General features: G+C 44.6%; 1 protein-coding gene across 1 annotated transcript in view; it reads right to left on the bottom strand.

The window, feature by feature from the left end:
- LOC126237468 (PRL-1 phosphatase) overlaps positions 1 to 20,182 on the bottom strand; it is a 673,482-nt gene that overhangs the window by 239,374 nt on the left and 413,926 nt on the right. The gene's annotated exons all lie outside the window — the stretch shown is intronic.

Below are 20,182 nucleotides of genomic sequence, written 5' to 3'. Positions count from 1 at the left end.
CGCTGAAACCTTTCAGCCTAAAGGTGAAGCGTAGATCGACGCATGAATAGCTATAGTTTTCGAACATTTTCTGTGGATGTTAAAAAAAGAAAAATTAGTGTCAACAACAAGAGAAACAGTAATAATAATAATAATAATAATAATAATAATAATAATAATGAAAATCCAAATAGAGGTGTTTTGCAGGATATGCTTCCTGCAACCACCCTAGAAGGAAAACAAAGACAGAGGATGAGATGGTCAGATGAAGTTAATCGACACCTCATGTTCTGTTATTACCAAGCAACAAACCTAGGAACCAACACAACTGGATACAGATCACAAGTACACACAACATTTATTACCAGATACCCAGAATTAAAATTTTTAACAGAACAACGACTAGCTGATCAGATCCGTGTAATAATCAAAAATAACAGGATACCCCAGTCAGAATTAGAAAACATCAAACAACAAGTACAACAAATACTAGAACAAAATAATGTGCAATCAGAAGAAGAAGAAGAAGAAAATACAGTAATGGACTCAAACATCCCAGAGCAAACAAACAAAGAACAACACACATCAATTAAACAATCAGAGGAAAACGACATCTTAAGACAGCCACCAGAACAAGCACAAATAGAACACGAAGTGACACACATGTTAGATATAGAAGAGAAATTTCAGCTGACATATATAGAATACAAAGACACAAATACAGACATTAGACCATTCTTGCATAGACCACCAAATAACCCACAAGTCGAAACAACAATAACAACTATCAACACAATCATACACAACAAAATAAATGAAAATACAACAATGGAAGAGTTACAACTACTGGTTTATGTAGGAGCACTCACTACACTAAATATACACACTAGGCAGAGATCAGAACCAACCAACACACAGAAGAAACCCACAAAACCAGCATGGCAACACAGGCTACAGATCAGAATAGAAAAACTGAGAAAAGACATCGGACAGCTAACACAATTTATAAGAAATGAAATATCAGACAAAAAACGAAAAAGGTTAGGTAAAATCTCACAACAAGAAGCAATGGAGCAATTAGATGAAAAGAAGCAGAAGTTACAAGCATTGGCCAAACGACTTAGAAGATACAAAAAAAGTGAAAATAGAAGGAAACAAAACCAAACATTCAACACAAACCAAAAGAAATTTTACCAGACAATAGATAACACACACATTAAAATAGACAATCCACCAAACATAACAGACATGGAACACTTCTGGAGCAACATATGGTCAAACCCGGTACAACATAACAGGCATGCACGGTGGATACAAGCAGAAACAGACTCATACAAGATGATACCACAAGTGCCTGAAGTGATAATTTTGCAACATGAAGTCACCCGAGCAATTAATTCTACGCACAATTGGAAAGCCCCTGGAAATGATAAAATAGCAAATTTCTGGCTAAAGAAGTTCACCTCAACACATTCACATCTAACTAAATTATTTAACAGTTACATTGCAGACCCATACACATTCCCTGATACACTTACACATGGAATAACCTATCTGAAACCTAAAGATCAAGCAGACACAGCAAACCCAGCTAAATATCGCCCCATAACATGCCTACCAACAATCTACAAAATATTAACTTCAGTCATTACACAGAAATTAATGACACATACAACACAGAACAAAATTATAAATGAAGAACAAAAAGGCTGTTGCAAAGGAGCACGAGGATGTAAAGAGCAACTGATAATAGATGCAGAGGTGACATATCAAGCTAAAACTAAACAAAGGTCACTACACTACGCATACATTGATTACCAAAAAGCTTTTGATAGTGTACCCCACTCATGGTTACTACAGATATTGGAAATATACAAAGTAGATCCTAAATTGATGCAGTTCCTAAACATAGTTATGAAAAACTGGAAAACCACACTTAATATCCAAACAAACTCTAATAATATCACATCACAGCCAATACAGATTAAGCGTGGAATATACCAAGGAGACTCATTAAGTCCTTTCTGGTTCTGCCTTGCTCTGAACCCACTATCCAACATGCTAAACAATACAAATTATGGATACAATATTACTGGAACATACCCACACAAAATCACACATTTGCTATACATGGATGATCTAAAACTACTGGCAGCAACCAATCAACAACTCAACCAATTACTAAAGATAACAGAAGGATTCAGCAATGATATAAGTATGGCTTTTGGAACAGACAAATGTAAGAAAAATAGCATGGTCAAGGGAAAACACACTAAACAAGAAGATTACATATTGGATAACCACAGCGACTGCATAGAAGCGATGGAAGAAACGGATGCCTATAAATATCTAGGATACAGGCAAAAAATAGGAATAGATAATACAAATATTAAAGAAGAACTAAAAGAAAAATATAGACAAAGACTAACAAAAATACTGAAAACAGAACTGACAGCAAGAAACAAGACAAAAGCTATAAATACTTATGCCATACCAATATTGACCTACTCATTTGGAGTAGTGAAATGGAGTAACACAGACCTAGAAGCACTCAATACACTTACACGATCACAATGCCACAAATATAGAATACATCACATACATTCAGCAACAGAAAGATTCACATTAAGCAGAAAGGAAGGAGGAAGGGGATTTATCGACATAAAAAACCTACATTATGGACAGGTAGACAATTTAAGAAAATTCTTTCTAGAACGAGCAGAAACTAGCAAAATACACAAGGCAATCACTCATATAAATACATCGGCTACACCACTGCAATTTCATAACCACTTCTACAACCCTTTAGATCACATAACATCATCAGATACGAAGAAAGCAAATTGGAAAAAGAAAACACTTCATGGCAAGCACCCATATCATCTAACACAGCCACACATCGATCAAGACGCATCCAACACATGGCTAAGAAAAGGCAATATATACAGTGAGACAGAAGGATTCATGATTGCAATACAGGATCAAACAATAAACACCAGGTATTTCAACAAGCATATTATTAAAGATCCCAATACCACAACAGATAAATGCAGACTTTGCAAACAACAAATAGAAACAGTAGATCACATCACAAGCGGATGTACAATACTAGCAAATACAGAATACCCCAGAAGACATGACAATGTCGCAAAAATAATACATCAACAGCTTGCCTTACAACATAAACTTATAAAACAACACGTTCCTACATACAAGTATGCACCACAAAATGTACTGGAGAATGATGAATACAAATTATACTGGAACAGAACCATTATAACAGATAAAACAACGCCACATAACAAACCTGACATCATACTCACCAATAAAAAGAAGAAATTAACACAACTAATCGAAATATCCATACCCAATACAACAAATATACAAAAGAAAACAGGAGAAAAAATTGAAAAATACATCCAACTGGCTGAGGAAGTCAAAGACATGTGGCATCAGGATAAAGTTGACATCATACCAATTATACTATCAACTACAGGAGTCATACCACACAATATCCACCAATACATCAATGCAATACAGCTACATCCAAACATATATATATATACAATTACAGAAATCCGTAATTATTGATACATGTTCAATTACCCGAAAGTTCCTAAATGCAATATAACATATACCGTACAGCAAAAAGGAAGTGACGCTTGATAAAGGTCCGCGTCACTCCATCCCTCACCAGACTTAACGTCTGAGAAAGTAAAGATAATAATAATAATGATAATTCATCATCTTTCCCACTATTTTCGAATGTGATCGTGTTTACCAGTCCGTAGCTGATCGAGTATTTCGGAAAGGGTAGCGCCGCAGATACACGCTGTTTTGATTTTGTTCATTTATATTTCAGTTTTTGCGAGTGTTTATGGCTCGCTGCTACTTCGTCAAGCGCTCTGGTACAAAAATAAAGAGAATGTCCCATCATAAAGATATAACTTTTGGAAAATTAAATTACAACAGCATCACACAACCATTACATACCATAATACACGGTCAAAGATTAATTCATAAAAAACGTAAAATGTAGTCTAGGTTACAAGTAGACTTAAGGAACAAAAATCGCAACACCACAACGTAATTAATGTAGAGTAATGAAATTTTGGGATACATTTGCCTGGGCAACATATTTAAGAGATTAAGATTGCATCATCACAGGTTACTGTAAGCGCGAAATAAGTCACTGAAAATGTGAAATGGCGGTACATTAATAACCGGTGTAACCACCAGAATGTTGAATGCAGGCATGCAAACGTGCATTCATTGTGCTGTAGAGGTGCCGGATGTCTGTTTGTGGGACGGAGTTCCGTATCTGCTGCACTGGTCAGTCAATACAGGGACAGTTAATGCTGGCTGTGGATGACGCTGGAGTTGTCGTCCGATGATGCCCCATAAGTGCTCGACTGAAGATATATCTGATGATCGAGCAGGCCAAGGCAACGTGTCGACTCTCTGTAGAGCACAGCGGTACCTGGGCGAGCGTTATCGCGTTGGAAAACACCCCCTGGAATGCTGTTCATGAGTGACAGCACAGAGAGGTCGAATCATCAGACTTACATACAAATTTTCAGTCAGGGTACGTGGTATAACCACGAGAGTGCTGGTGCTGTCATACGAAATCGCACCCGAGACCACAACTCCAGGTGTAAGTTCATTGTGTCGAGCAGGCAGCAGCCAGGGTGGTTGCATGTCCTCAACTGGCCTTCTCCTAACCTAACACACTGCCATCGCTGGCACCGAAGCAGAACTGGCTTTCATCAGTAAATATAACAGACCTCCACCCTCTAATCAGTAGTCGCTTTCCACCACTGAGGTCGCAAATGGCGGCGGATTGGAGTCGGCGGAATGCACGCTGCAGGGCGCCTGGCTCATTGCTGTCCTAGAAGTAACCGATTTGTAACGGTTCGTTGTATCGCTGTGGTGTCTACTACTGTTTAAACTGCTGCAGATGCAGGACGGTGCGCCAAAGCCGTACGCGGAACACGGTGGTCTTCCCTCTCGGTAGTCCCACAAGGCCGTCCTGAAACCGATCTTCATCTCGTGACTACCACGGCCAGCAATCATGCATGCACAGTGGCTACATTCCTGCCAAGTCTTTCTGCAATATCGTAGAAGAAACATCCAGCTTCTCGTTGCCTATTATTTAAAGTCAGTGAGGTGTTGATAATTGCGTGTTTGTCGCCTTAAAGCCGTTCTTGGCTAAGATCAACTCAACAGGCCCAATCTCAAAGGTAACTACCGTTCATGATTTGCATCCTCATAATGGTGCTAGTAGCGCCACTCCTATGCGAGTGATACGAAATTTGAACAGACTTGAAATTTCAGATGTAGAAACACGCCTACCAACTTTCGTTTATGTCGCACAATTCCTTGCTGCTGCGATTTTTTTCTGTCAATGTAAGTACTTCGGCGTAGGAACGAAATAGGTATGACGTACTCGACAGTGGTGAAACTGCCAAGAAGGAACTATAAACTCTACAGTATAAATAAGTACACAAACAACAGTTGTTGTTCGGAGCAGAACTTGTGTCATGGACATCTGTTTGAGCCATTTGCAAAGATCTTCTATTTACGTTTAACATCAAGTATAAGGGGCGATCAAAAAGTTTCCGTTTCGATGGCCGGCATGTCAATCAGGCAAAATCACCTTGAGCATTCGGGCAATCATCCCACGACGCGTCAGGTTGAAGATAGCTGTTTGATAAAACACCGTATCCTGCTGCGTGAAGAAGTCCGTAACTGCCTGCTGCGTATCCTCGTTCGACAGGTATCTTCGACTCTTCAAATAATGGTTCAAATGGCTCTGAGCACTTAACATCTGAGGTCATCAGTCCCCTACAACTTAGAACTACTTAAACCTAACTAACCCACGGACATCACACACATCCATGCCCGAGGCAGGATTCAAACCTGCGACCTTATCGGTAGCGCGGTTCCAGACTGAAGCGCCTAGAACCGCTCGGTCACTTCGGCCGGCTATCTTCGACTCTTCAAGGTCTTTTTAAGGGACCAACGGCGTGATAATCGCATAGGGAGAGATTAGTGTTACACGACAGGTGCTCGAGTGACTCCCTCTTGAGTTGGCGTAATGGATGAGACTGGCCTCTAAGATCGACTTGCGTCCTGTTCCGAATCGCGACCGGCACAAAACTTGGCGCACCATTCCACAAAGGTGGTTTTCGTCAAACGTGTTGCCTCATAAACATTTTTCTTTCGCCGATCCCGCTTGTGTGATACAGTGTTCGCCGATGTCATGGCCGCGACGGTGCATATATACCCGCATCGGAGTCTGAGCAGTAACGCCCACAAACGCAAACTTTTTGCTCGCGTCTTGTAGGATATGGGACAGAATGGGAAGCGACATAAACGAAGAATATTTCATTTGGTTGCGGATTACGTACTTAGCGATTTGTATGCTAAGCTACATTTCACCTGTTTTGAAGAACGAGTGTCCACGTCTGTATACACGTTCACTGCTGTAGTGCAACACGGCAGACAATCACGGACACGCCCGCTAACTTGAAAAAAACCATTGGGCGTCCGGAAGCTCACTTCCGCGACAGCGGCCGGTCTGACAGGTAGAGGCGGCGGGTGGCTGCAGTGACGGGAGTCTGTCCTTGGCTATTCCTGCCCTTTACTCATCCTCGGTGCAGCCTGGCGCCGCCGCTTGCGAAACGTGCGCACGCCGACTCGCTTCCCACCGCACCCACCGCTGCACTCGCCTCAAATAAGGCGGCGGCAACTTCACCGGCTGCACTGCCGCAGTAAGGGCAGCCCACACTTTCCTCGTCGAAATCGGTGTTTCCACTGGTTTTGCGCTGTCCTGCATATCTTCCTACCTTGTGAGAATGTTTTCATCTGTCCTAACTACTACACTCAACATTCTGCCGCGCGACATAGCCGCGCGGTCTCAGGCACCTTGTCACGGGTCGAGTGGCTGCCCCCCTTCGGAGATTCCTCTCTCGGGCATGGGCGTGTGTTTTGTCCTTAGTGTAAGTTTCAGTTAGATTAACTAGTGTGTAAGCTTAGGGACCGATGACCTCAGCACTTTGTTCCCGTAGGACTTACCACAAATTTTTTCAACAGTCTGTGTTGTTGTTGTTATGGTATTCAGTCCCAAAACTGGCTTCATGCTGCTCTCCACGCAGCTCCAGCCTGTATAAGGCTCTTCACCACTACATAACTACAGCAACCTACAGTCATCTGAACCTGCTTACTGCATTCATCTCTTTGCCCCTGTAAAGAGCAAAATAATTCTGCACAGTACGTCACGTGTCATGAGGCTTCTCAACTCAGAATTACAGCCATGTGTAAAGTGAAAAGGTACGGATATGATAGCTTAATGCTCCATGATGATATTTGTGCTGTATGGATACGAGGTGTGTGAGAAAAGTAACGAGATTGTCAAGTCTGTGAGCGACCTGTGTTGTTCCTACTTGTGTGGATTATCCCGTCCGTTTTACAGTTCCGTGCAGCCACCACGTGCTTTCTGAGAGCACCGTAAGTGAAGCTGCGTTTTTGTTGAGCGTTACGAAAACGGAACAGCGGAAGTTATAGCAACGTTATGCCATCAAGTTTTGTGTTCAACGTTTCGGGAATCCGCGAGTGTGACCTTTGAGAAGCTGAAACAGGCATATGGGGGTCATTATCTATCAAGAGCACAAGTTTTCCCTGGCACAAATCACTTTTGATACGCCTAGAAGACGCTGAAGATAAACCTCGCTCAAGCAGACCTTCAATTTCAAAAAGCGACGAAAACATTGAACGTGTGCCTGCTTTTGCGAGATCAGACCGACGTTTAGCAGTAAGGACGATGGGTGAGCTGTCACACTTTCACCGTACATCAAATTTTGACCTAGTTCCGCACACGCGAAACGTTTGTGCTAAAATAGTGGCGACAAACCTCACAACTGAGCAGATGGGCAATCGAAGAAATGTAAGAAATGCATGCATTTATCTTCTCGAGACAATTGCCAATAACCACGAATGGTTCAGTCGTTTGTCACATGTGGCAAATCCTGGATTTTTGAGTAAGATCCTGAGAGAAAGCGGCAAAGTTACGAGTGCCACAATGAGACATCTCATCCACTGAAAAAAGCTCGAGTAAGCAAATCAAGATCAAAACAACGTTGATTTCCGTTTCTGACAGTAGAGGTATCGTGCGTGAGGAATTTTTTCCTCTAGGACAAACTCTCAACCAAGTGTTTTATAAAGATGTCCTTGAAAGACTCTCGGACGTCATTTTGGGACTCTGGAGAATATTCGAAAGAAGGTGGCCGCTATGTTAAAGACCCTACCGGTTGAAGCTTTTCAGCGCAGCTACCAAGACTGTGAAGAACGACTCCGCCCGTATGATAGCTGTCGAAGGGAATTAATTTGAAGGGGTCAATATTGTTTGAAACAAATAAAAATGGTAGATATAAAAATCAGTCTAATTACTTTTCTCATATACCTCGTGTTGTCGGGGAGAGAGAGAGAGAGAGAGAGAGAGAGACGGGGAGCAGAGGGAGGGAGAGAGGGAGGCATGGAAAGAGGGAGGGTGGGAGGGAGAGAGAGAGAGAGAACTCTGGACGGAGAGAGAAGCTGCAGTGTCTGGTGCAGCCAGACACGATTGCGTAACGACGTTACGAGCGGCAAAGATGCAGTGCAGGCAGCTGGAGAATACCGCTATGACACATCGCGGCGGCTGATTAATAATCTCTACAGTGTTAAAGGTAGCCTAACACCATAAATTGATTCAAGTTAATGGTTCCAATATGGTTGTATAATGGTTGTAATGGCAATGGAATGCTGTACCGAGACGAGCACGGAGAGTTCCTCGAGTACGTGTCGCTCTGTACCGAGTCGGGTTGTAGAGGCAAGTTCAACCGGAACGTGGAATTACTGGTACTATTCATAGTTCACTCACCATAATTAGGGAGCGTGCTGACGTGTTACCGTGGTTTCGGAGGCCATCTTGTGTGAGGAAGCACATTATATAGGGGGCGAATTCACGTTACGTCTTGTGCAGCTTTGGAGAGCAGTTAGAGCGTATTTATTCGATTTGAATCCAAAAGAGATTGAGACGAAAAGGGGTTTTATCTCATGACGCCTTTCGCGGTGTAGAAAGTATGATTGCAAGTTATTCCGAGTCGGCTTGTTTTCTATTCTGCCTCAGTTTTCAAAGCTAGCGTCCTGTTGGTTTGTTGGTTGACTCGGGGGCAGACGACTAAACAGCGAGGTCATCGGTCCCACCGGATTAGTGAAGGATGGGGAAGGAAGTCGGCCGTGCCCTTCCAAAGGAACCATTTTGGCATTTGCCTGAAGCGATTTAGGGACATCACGGAAAACCTACACTCCTGGAAATGGAAAAAAAGAACACATTGACACCGGTGTGTCAGACCCACCATACTTGCTCTGGACACTGCGAGAGGGCTGTACAAGCAATGATCACACGCACGGCACAGCGGACACACCAGGAACCGCGGTGTTGGCCGTCGAATGGCGCTAGCTGCGCAGCATTTGTGCACCGCCGCCGTCAGTGTCAGCCAGTTTGCCGTGGCATACGGAGCTCCATCGCAGTCTTTAACACTGGTAGCATGCCGCGACAGCGTGGACGTGAACCGTATGTGCAGTTGACGGACTTTGAGCGAGGGCGTATAGTGGGCATGCGGGAGGCCGGGTGGACGTACCGCCGAATTGCTCAACACGTGGGGCGTGAGGTCTCCACAGTACATCGATGTTGTCGCCAGTGGTCGGCGGAAGGTGCACGTGCCCGTCGACCTGGGACCGGACCGCAGCGACGCACGGATGCACGCCAAGACCGTAGGATCCTACGCAGTGCCGTAGGGGACCGCACCGCCACTCCCCAGCAAATTAGGGACACTGTTGCTCCTGGGGTATCGGCGAGGACCATTCGCAACCGTCTCCATGAAGCTGGGCTACGGTCCCGCACACCGTTAGGCCGTCTTCCGCTCACGCCCCAACATCGTGCAGCCCGCCTCCAGTGGTGTCGCGACAGGCGTGAATGGAGGGACGAATGGAGACGTGTCGTCTTCAGCGATGAGAGTCGCTTCTGCCTTGGTGCCAATGATGGTCGTATGCGTGTTTGGCGCCGTGCAGGTGAGCGCCACAATCAGGACTGCATACGACCGAGGCACACAGGGCCAACACCCGGCATCATGGTGTGGGGAGCGATCTCCTACACTGGCCGTACACCACTGGTGATCGTCGAGGGGACACTGAATAGTGCACGGTACATTCAAACCGTCATCGAACCCATCGTTCTACCATTCCTAGACCGGCAAGGGAACTTGCTGTTCCAACAGGACAATGCACGTCCGCATGTATCCCGTGCCACCCAACGTGCTCTAGAAGGTGTAAGTCAACTACCCTGGCCAGCAAGATCTCCGGATCTGTCCCCCATTGAGCATGTTTGGGACTGGATGAAGCGTCGTCTCACGCGGTCTGCACGTCCAGCACGAACGCTGGTCCAACTGAGGCGCCAGGTGGAAATGGCATGGCAAGCCGTTCCACAGGACTACATCCAGCATCTCTACGATCGTCTCCATGGGAGAATAGCAGCCTGCATTGCTGCGAAAGGTGGATATACACTGTACTAGTGCCGACATTTTGCATGCTCTGTTGCCTGTGTCTATGTGCCTGTGGTTCTGTCAGTGTGATCATGTGATGTATCTGACCCCAGGAATGTGTCAATAAAGTTTCCCCTTCCTGGGACAATGAATTCACGGTGTTCTTATTTCAATTTCCAGGAGTGTATATCAGAATGGCCGGACGCGGCTTTGAATGCGAGTCCATTGTGTTAAACACTGCACAACCTCGCTTGGTAAGTCCTGTTGGGAGCCACTTGTGCGGAGAGCTGTTTCAGTCTATTGGTGATTGTGGTGTACGGTAGCCACGAGATCGAAAGACGACTCATTGAGCTGTATTTGGTAGCCAGGCACTGGACAAGTCGTGCTGCACTATTTGGCTTCGTGAGACCGCAGTATTAGCCCGCTAGTAAACACGATCTAGACCTGTTAGCTGAACTACATTGTACCTAAAGGAACCATTAACGCGAGTGTTGAACAGTGTTAGTACCCACTTACAAAATATCTACGGTGAGGTCCAAAGAAATATAACAACTGGGAAAAAGAATTGCTGAGTATACGCCAACGCCTGAAGCGGCTCAGCTTCGATTAATTCGGTTTCATTTGTGGTCAGAGTGGCGGTGGCAAAGTAGTATTTATTTCTTTACTTTTTGTTGCTAAATAGGCCATCTGAGTAACAGGTTTGGGAAAACATGAGCATTAGTAAGCAGCGACGCACTATCTGTATGTGGCTATTTTTTTTAAAAAAAATTGACCACATTTCATGTGGACGTTTAAAAAGAATAACTAGAATCCTGACTCGTCATTTAGTACAGTCGGGTGCACTGCCGGTGGTCTGCGTGTTCCATACACAATATTTCGACGCCTTAACTCGACGTTTTCGTCAGGTGTTCCCTGCAAGTGGTCCCATATTTACGCCTGTGCGGCGTCTGGTGTTCCCACATGGTGACAAAAGTGAAGGTACAGGGAGGTCCATTGATAGTGACCGGGCCAAATAACTCACGAAATAAGCATCAAACGAAAAAACTACAAAGAACGAAACTCGTCTAGCTTGAAGGGGGAAACCAGATGGCGCTGCCATAGGTCAAACGGATATCAACTGCGTTTTTTTTAAAATAGGAAACCCCATTTTTATTACATATTCGTGTAGTACGTAAAGAAATAATGAATGTTTTAATTGGGCCACTTTTTTCGCTTTGTGATAGATGGCGCTGTAATAGTCACAAACATATGGCTCACAATTTTAGACGAACAGTTGGTAACAGGTAGGTTTTTTAAATCAAAATACAGAACGTAGTTGCGTTTGAACATTTTATTTCGGTTGTTCCAATGTGATACATGTACCTTTGTGAACTTATCATTTCTGAGAACGCATGCTGTTACAGCGTGATTACCTGTAAATACCACATTAATGCAATAAATGCTCAAAATGATGTCCGTCAACCTCAATGCATTTGGAAATACGTGTAACGACATTCCTCTCAACAGCGAGTAGTTCGCCTTCCGTAATGTTCGCACATGCATTGACAAGGCAATGAACATGTTGTCAGGCGTTGTCGGTGCATCACGATAGCAAATGTCCTTCAACTTTCCCCACAGAAAGAAATCCGGGAACGTCAGATCCGGTGAACGTGCGGGCCATGGTATGATGCTTCGACGACCAATCCACCTGTCATGAAATATGCTATTCAATACCGCTTCAACCGCACGCGAGCTATGTGCCGGACGTACATCATATTGGAAGTACATCGCCATTCTGTCATGCAATGAAACATCTTGTAGTAACATCGATAGAACATTACGTAGGAAATATGCATACATTGCACCATTTAGATTGCCATCGATAAAATGGGGGCCAATTATCCTTCCTCCCATAATGCCGCACCATACATTAACCCGTAAAGGTCGCTGATGTTCCACTTGTCGCAGCCACCGTGGATTTTCCGTTGCCCAATAGTGCATATTATGCCGATTTACGTTACCGCTGTTGGTGAATGACGCTACGTCGCTAAATAGAACGCGTGCAAAAAGGCTGTCATTGTCCCGTAATTTCTGTTGTGCCCAGTGGCAGAACTGTACACGACGTTCAAAGTCGTCGCCATACAATTCCTGGTGCATAGAAATATGGTACGGTTGCAATCGATGTTGATGTAGCATTCTCAACACCGACGTTTTTGAGATTCCCGATTTTCGCGCAATTTGTCTGCTACTGATGTGCAGATTAGCCGCGACAGCAGCTAAAACACCTACTTGGGCATCATCATTTGTTGCAGGTCGTGGTCGACGTTTCACATGTGGCTCAACACTTCCTGTTTCCTTAAATAACGTAACTATCCGGCGAACGGTCCGGACACTTGGATGATTGTGGTGTCACCGCCAGACACCACACTTGCTAGGTGGTAGCCTTTAAATCGGCCGCGGTCCGGTAGTATACGTCGGACCCGCGTGTCGCCACTATCAGTGATTGCAGACCGAGCGCCGCCACACGTCAGGTCTAGAGAGACTTCCTAGCACTCGCCCCAGTTGTACAGCCGACTTTGCTAGCAATGGTTCACTGACAAATTACGCTCTCATTTGCCGAGACGATAGTTAGCATAGCCTTCAGCTACGTCATTTGCTACGACCTAGCAAGGTGCCATTATTATTTGTTATTTATCTTGGGATGCATGTACAGTCAGACCGATGTTCACCAATTATGGATTAAAGTTAAGTATTTCACCATCTGCGTCCGTTTTTCTAATTTCCTTGTCATTTTCCAGACCTCACGCCAGCCTGCGTGAGCTTAAACGCGTGCCTTTCGGCTTCCTCCAAACCCCGTGAATTGGCTCCTGCCAATTCACAACAATGATGTCGTCCAGGATACCGAGCAGCATACATAGCACACGCCCGTTGGGCATTTTGATCACAACAGCCATACATCAACACGATATCGACCTTTTTCGCAAGTGGCAAACGGCCCATTTTAACACGGGTAATGTATCACGAAGCAAATACCGTCCAGACTGGCGGAATGTTACGTGATACCACGTTTGTGACTATTACAGCGCCATCTATCACAAAGCGAAAAAAGTAGTCCAACTAAAACATTCATATTTCTGTACGTACTACACGAATATGTAATGAAAAGTGGGGGTTCCTATTTTAAAAAACGCCCTTGATATCCGTTTGACGCATGGCAGCGCCATCTAGCGGGCCAACTATAGCGCCATCTGGTTTCCCCCTTCAAGCTAGACGAGTCTGTAGTTTTTCGTTTGATGCTTATTTCGTGAGATATTTGGCCCGGTCACTGTCAATGGACTACCCTGTATATCCCATCAGTGACCAACATAACTAGTTACGCACGCTACCTGAAAGCTTTGGTATAAGCACTCCAACCATCATTGATGGTTTTTAGATAGTCTGCGTAGCCAGTTATGTTGCCCTCTGATGCGTTATATATAGTGTTCGTGTCAACCCCTTCAACATCAACTACAGCCTGAAGATGGCGCATCGAAGTGCCGAAACTGGTAGCCACAAAATAAATAAAATCATTAGGACAGCTGTAGGCGTTTCATTCTCTCACACAAGTCGTTGGAAGTGTCCTGCAGAAATACTGAGTCATGCTGCCTACATAGCCGTCCATAATTGCGAAAGTGTTGATGCAGGATTTTTTGCACGAATTGCCCTCTCGATTACGTCGCATAAATGTTCTATAGGATTCATGTCGGGCGACCTGGGAGGACAAATTATGCGTTCGATTGTCCAGAACGTTCTACAATCGAATCGCGAACAATTGTGGTCCAGTGACGAAGCCTATTGTCGTCCATAAAGACCCTGTCATTGGTTGGGAATATCAAGTCCGTGAATGGTTGCAAATGATCTCCAAATGGCCGAACATAACCACTTCCAGTCAATGATCGATTCCATTCCATCTAAACACAGCTTCCACCACTAGCTTGCAGAGCGCCTTGTTGACAACCTGGGTACATGGCTACATGGGATCTGCGCCACACTTGAACCCTACCATCAGCTCTTACCAATTGAAATCTGGACTCATTTGACCAGGCCACAGTTTTCCAGTCGACTAGGGTCCAACCGATAGCGTCATCCAGAAGAGGTGTTGCAAGCGATGCCCTGCTGTTAGCAAAAGTAATCGCGTCGATCCCATTAACGCCAAATTTCCCCGCAGTGTCCTAACAGATACGTTTCTCGTACGTCCCATATTGATTTCTGCGGTTATTTCAGGCAGCGTTGCCTGTCTGTTGGCACTGACAGCTCTACGCAAACGCCGCTGCAGCTCGCGGTCGCTAAGTGAAGGCCGTCGGCCACTGCGTAGTCCGCAGTAAGAGTTAATGCCCGAAATTTGGTATTCTCCGCACAACCTTCACATTGTGGATCTCCGAAATGAAATGTCCATGCGTCTAGCTCCGACAACAATTGCGCGTTCAGTCTTAATTCCTGCCGTACGGCCATAATCGCCTCGGAAACCTTTTCATAAGAATCACGTAAGTACTAACGACAGGCCCACAATGGACTGCCCTTTTATATCTTGTGCAGGCGGTATTACCGTCATCTACTTATGTGTATATCGCTACCCCACGAGTTTTGTCCTCTCAGTGTATCTGCTATCTACCTGGTTTCATTCCATGGATGTTGAACTCTTATTAAATGTAGCTGTTTTAATTAACAGTTCTAATTTAGTTTAAATGTTCTCCTTTTACTGTAACTGAACTACTAATTTTGAGAGTTTAAGGAAATTAGCTTTTTGTCTACATCCTTCAATGTATAATTGCGAACTACACATATTTCTTAATATTTTCTGCCGACCGCGGTGGTCTAGCGGTTCTAGGCGCTCAGTCCGGAACCGCGCGACTGCTACGGTCGCAGGTTCGAATCCTGCCTAGGGCATGGATGTGTGTGTTGTCTTTAGGTTAGTTAGGTTTAAGTAGTTCTAAGTTCTAGGGGACTGATGACCCCAGATGTTAAGTCCCATAGTGCTCAGAGCCATTTGAACCATCTGAATTTTAATATTTTCTGTTGTCGCGATACGATAAATAAATAATTCACGCCCCAGTAGCAGAAATTTATGATATAGCCTCTTCAGTTGTACGATACTTGCGTGGCACTATGTATTTCGACAAGCGTCAGATCAATTTCAGGTGTTCCGCGAAATGTCTACTGGTGTACAAAGTTCACGTACACTGAACTGCCAAAAAAAGTGGCATAGGGATGCGTAGTCCGATACAGAGATATGAAAATAGCCAGAATACGGCGCTCCGGTCGGCAACGCCTATATAAGACAACAAGTATCTGGCGTAGTAGTTTTAGATAGGTTACTGCTGCTACAATTGCAGATCATAAAGATTTAAGTGAGTTTGAGCGTGGCGTACGACCGATGGGACACAGCATCTCCGAGGTAGCGATGAAGTGGAGATTTTCCCGTACGACCATTACACGAGCGTCCAGTGAATATCAGGAATCCGGTACACCGGTAAAACATCAAATCTCCGACACTGCTGCGATCGAAAAAAGATCCTGCAAGAACGGGGCCAACGACGACTGAAGAGATTCGTTCAACGTGACAGAAGTGCAACCGTTCCACAAATTGATGCAGATTTCAATGCAGGGCGATCAACAAATGTCAGCGTGCGAGCAGTTCAACGAAACATCATCGATATGGGCCTTGGGAGCCGAAGGCCCACTCGTGTACCCTTGATGACTGCAAGGCGGGGGACCCTACACGCTATTATGCAGGTGTACCAGTTCCTTTGGCTCTTCAGTGTACCTTGCGTACGTGATATTACCGTCATCTGCATATGTGCATATCGCTATCCCACGATATTTGTCATCTCAGTGTATGTGCCATCTATTGGCTTCACTCACTACATGTTGAACTCTGATTAAATGTATCTGTTTTAATTAACAGTCCTACTTTTATAGTTTAAATGTTCTCCTTTTAGTATTATTGAATTACTAATTTTGATTATTTAAGGATATTAGCTGTGTGTCTAAATCCTTAAATGAATAATTGCGAAGTATATGTATTTCTTAATATTTGCTGTTGTCGCCATACGATAATAAAAAAATAATTTACGTCGGAATAGCAGAAATTTATAATATGACCTCTAGAGTTGTACGATATTAGCGTGCACTATCGATTTCTATTAGCGTCAGATGAACTTGAGGTGTCCCGCGAAATATGTATTGATGGAGAAAGTTCACTTGTAATGCACAGTACAGCCATGCTAAAGCAATTGCAAGGCAACTTCGCAGTCATAACATTTCGCGGGATATCTCAAGTGACCGCTGATTGCTTTCGGTCGTGTCTGAAAGCACTGTGCAACAGGCGCTGCCGTTTGATTAGCATAATGCTAATGAGGTCTGTTTATAATTTCTGTTTCGAATAGCCTGCAGATCTGCGCAGTTCAGTGACGTGGCTTTCGCTTGTTATTGTCGACTGGCGTCAAAGAGAAATGCCAACGGCCTCTCTGCGGAGAGGAACAGGCTAGAACGGCGAGCTACGCCCCCCACCCCCGCCCCCCTCCACCCACTGTAAATTTATAGCCGTGCGCGAGGACAGTAGAAATTAAGCTATTTCGGAGCGGCCGCCCCAGCCGCGAGGTGGAACCGACAACGGCGTTCGCCTTGCGGCGGGCAGAGCGCGGTCGAGTGCCTGGCGGCCACTGGAACGGCGCGCCTGCTTGTCTCCGGCTCGGGGAATTCCGAACGAGACCGCAATTAACCTGTTCGAGGCGCCGCAGTTATTCCTGGGATCGCCGATACCCAGAAGGCGGCACGCACGCCGACAGTGGTCCCCGCTCCCCTATAATCCCGCAGCAATTAGGGGACTGAAATAACACGCGTCTCGGACGGCGGTCACGCTAGCACAGGGCAGTCCTTTGTGGTGCCAGCGCACTGGCGACAGTCCGTGCAGCGTGAATGCGCCTGCGAGCGATGCCACTGCTGGCATCGTTAACCCCGCTTCCCTATCGCGCCAAGGTAAACAATAAACTAAATTAAGTTCACGGAAATCAATGCTATCCTGTCTTAACTGCAAATCTCTCATATTCGTGTCCGACTGCACAAAAATGTTCAAATGTGGGTGAAATCTTATGGGACTTAACTGCTGTCATCAGTCCCTAAGCTTACACACTACTCAACCTAAATTATCCTATGGACAAACACACACACCCATGCCCGAGGGAGGACTCGAACTTCCGCCGGGACCAGCCGCACAGTCCATGACTGCAGCGCCTTTGACCGCCCGGCTAATCCCGCGCGGCTCCGACTGTACACCGACGAGCCTAAACATTATAACCACCTGTTTAATAGCGTGTTGTTCCACTTTTCAAACACAGTACAACAGAGATTCTATAAGTCTTTGACAGGATTTCAGAAGTATGTGGCTGGTCTACGCACAGGTCAGGCAATTCCCGCAAGTTACTGGATGGTGGTTTACGGGCACGCAGCTGGCGCCCGATATGCGTTCCAGTGGGTGCAGATCACGCACATTTGCTGGCCAAGACATCAGTGTGACTTCACTATAATGCCTCTCCGATCACTGTATCACGGTCCTCATCTTGCAACACGAATAGTTATGTTCTTGCCGTAGAGGAAAGACTTCAAGCTTGAAGCGATGCAGATGGTCTGCAATAATGTTCATGTATTGATTGGCGACTCCACAGAGTGCTGTGTGCACAACGACCATTTGATGAATAAAATTAGAAGGAAGGTCAGCATTGGCCGTAATTCTGATGATTTATTAACAGCAAAATCGATTTTCGATCACCTAATCATCATCTTGAGTGCTGGAAGTTAAAACATTTCACATAGCGATCAGTGAATAAGAAACAAAAGACCACAAGTACACCTGAGTATAAACCAACTGTTGGTAAGAACATACCTTTCGCGTACAAATTAAAGCTCGTAGGCACTGGTGTCTAGTTATTAGCAGTAACAGAAGCTACGAAACGATCACAATAACTGAAGCGGCTGTTTACATTCACCTATAAGCAGACCTCGGTGTGACAGGGGCTTGCAACGCCCTCTATGTGACATGTGTCACGTGAAGACTTAACATTACTTTATTTGGCAAGAGATTACCACAAAATACCAAATGTGCACTTGCAAATGATTAATTAAATATTTAAAATTTAAAATTGTACATTAAAAACGCATAGCAAAAAGGAAGGGGGAAATGCATATCTTGCCAACATACACTGGCGTGTTATTTTCAAAACAGCTTAAAACAGAAACATGCAAGAATAAAAATCAACAGGTAAATTCTAAAGTGTCAGATTACAGAACTAGTAAAAGAGAAAAATATACAAATAACATGACATCAAATATAACATAATTTGTTATAACGCAGTAACCGCCATTTGGCGTGTTAAGTCAGAGGTGCAAAGTTCTTAATTTACGTAAAACATCACGTTCAAACCAAGAAGTCAAATACGTAAATAGTGATGACTGTACAATATATGCCACAATTTAACACGTCAAAATGCCATGAAACATAATAATCTTTACAAAAAAATTTTTTAGGGTGCAGACTATCAATTTTTTATCGTATTTAACAACAAGATGATACACATCTCAAAATTATGGCGAATGCTGACCTTCCTTCTGATGTTCATGTAGTTCGCTGCTGTCATAATGCCTTCGATTACCACCCCAGAAACTGGTAAACCGAACTCGGTCTACCCCATAGCATAATTTTGCCCTCACCGGCCTGCATCTGTGGCGCAGTTCATGTTTCGTGCAGAGATTCGCCTGGATGACAGCGTGTAAGGACCTGGTGTAACAATAAATGCGCTTCATTCGACAGGCAACACGTTTCTGTGGATCCACGGTGAGAACTCAGTGATGCTGTGAGCACTGCAATCAGAACTGACGATGTCGTTGGTTCAACACAGGAACACTCAGAGGTGCAACAATGGTCTCTGAACGGCGTGCTTCGAAATAATTGCGCCTGCACCAGCATTGTACTCCTTCGTCCACAGATCGCTGCGTATCTTGTTTTACACAATGGGGGATCCTCCGACCACTAAATTTTGTGATGACACGTGTTCGTCCAGCACCATAACGCCTACTCGTTAGTTCACCATCCTTAAACCACCTTCCATACGTGCTCGCGACGTAGTACGCCTTTCAGAGTTTCTCGTTTCCTGGAACAATAATTAGCCCTTTGTCACAACCGTATATAACATTGTATTTCCGCATTTGCAGCTTCGTATCTTTATCATCCAGGGTGGTCCATTGAGCGTGACCGGGCCAAATATCTCACGAAATAAGCGTCAAACGAAACAACTACAAAAACGAAACTTGTCTAGCTTGAAGGGGAAAACCAGATGGCGCTATGGTTGGCCCGCTAGATGGCGCTGCCATAGGTGAAACGGATATCAACTGCGTTTTTAAAATAGAAACCCCCATTTTGTATTACATATTCGTGTAGTACGTAAAGAAATATGAATGTTTTCGTTGGACCACTTTTTTCGCTTTGTGATTGATGGCGCCGTAATAATTCTTTCCTTACTGCGTCACGTGTCCGCAGCACAACCCTTGGGAATTCACCCTAGCGATAGGCAGTGGACATAATCAGAATGAAATTTGCACTTTGCAGCGCA

This window comes from Schistocerca nitens, chromosome 2, assembly GCF_023898315.1.
Source record: "Schistocerca nitens isolate TAMUIC-IGC-003100 chromosome 2, iqSchNite1.1, whole genome shotgun sequence".
NCBI lineage: Eukaryota > Metazoa > Arthropoda > Insecta > Orthoptera > Acrididae > Schistocerca > Schistocerca nitens.
The sequence above is the reverse complement of the archived record's forward strand: the minus strand, read 5'-3'. Positions and strand labels throughout refer to the sequence as shown.